Below are 1,407 nucleotides of genomic sequence, written 5' to 3'. Positions count from 1 at the left end.
ATTCGCGGCTGCTTCGCTTCCCGGGGACGGCTGGCTGTGGCTTGGGTGAAGCGAGTTTGTTGGGTCTCTGCTGGGTGCCGAAATCTCCCTGTTTTGTGGTGGCATTTTTTTGGCTTCTCTGTTGAGGGTTTGGCCGCGCCATGGCAGCTCAGAGCCCCTCACCCATGGTGTCTGGGCAGCAGGAGGCAGAGCGACCACCTTGCCCTGTGCAGCCAAAAGTCACGTGTTGCGTCATGTCACATTACCCCATGTCATATTCTGTCACGCCACATCATGCTGCATTGTGTCATGTCATGCCAGGCCACACAGCGCCACATCATGCCTTGCCATGCCATGCCCCATCATGACACATCTCAGCACGTCATGGTATATCATGTCATACTGGGTCATTCCATGTCACATCATGTCACGCCATGCCGTAACATGTTAGGTCATATCACACATGTCACAAGTGTGACACCATGCCACAGCAGCTTATTCCATGTCACATCATGCCATGTCACAGCATCCCATGTCATGCCATGCCATACTCTATTGTGCCATGTCACATTAGGTCATATCATAGCATGTCACATCATGCTGCAATGTCACATCATGCCACACATGAGTCCCTGGGAGGACAAAGGCCCCTGCTCAGGTCGGGGTACCCAGAGGCTCCCATGCTGCTTTACGTGTCCTTGGGGACCATTCAGGGGGCTCCCAGGAAAGCTTTGGTGGCCTCCTTGTCACTGGCACAGTGCCAGTGTCACAGGTGCCAGTGACATGGGGTGGACCAGGGACCCCTGCGGAGGTGATAGGTGGGCAGTGCTGGGTGCCACCAACTCAATGCCTAGTGTGCAGGAGGTGGCAGGTCACAGGGGGTGGCTGCAGTGTCCCCATAGGGGTTCCCACGTCCATGCCCAGGGGTTCTTGCTGGCCACCCTGTGTCACACCCAGTGGCGGGGGGGGGGAGCTCCAGGAGAGGCCCGGAGCTGCTGGATGTGTTCCTGTGTCCTGTATCCATGTGTCCCCATGTTCCCTGTCTGTGTGTCCCCGTGTCCTGTTTCCCCTGTCCGCGTGTCCCCATGTCGTGTGTCCATGTATCCCCATGTGCCCTATCCGTGTGTCCCCGTGTCCTGTGTCCTTGTGTTCCCGTGTCCTATGTCCTCATGTCCTGTGTCCCCATATCCTTTGTCCATGTGTCCCTGTGTCCCCTGTCCGTGTGCCCTCTGTCCCCGTTTCCCCTCACGGGCTCAGAGCTCTCCAGCCCTGCGCGCTCCCGCCCCTCCTCTGACCCCGCCCCCTCCTCTGACCCCGCCCCATTCTCGGACCCCGCCCCATCCCGCTAGGCCCCGCCCTCGGTCGTGGCCCCGCCCCGCGCCCCGGAAGCGCAGCCGCGGTCGGCGCTCACTTCCGCGGGCCGGTGGC

The sequence above is a fragment of the Tinamus guttatus genome, unplaced genomic scaffold (genome assembly GCF_059628265.1).
Source record: "Tinamus guttatus ecotype Peru unplaced genomic scaffold, ASM5962826v1 Tinamus_guttatus_pri_ptg000459l, whole genome shotgun sequence".
Classification (NCBI taxonomy): domain Eukaryota; kingdom Metazoa; phylum Chordata; class Aves; order Tinamiformes; family Tinamidae; genus Tinamus; species Tinamus guttatus.
Note: the sequence above shows the minus strand (reverse complement) of the source record.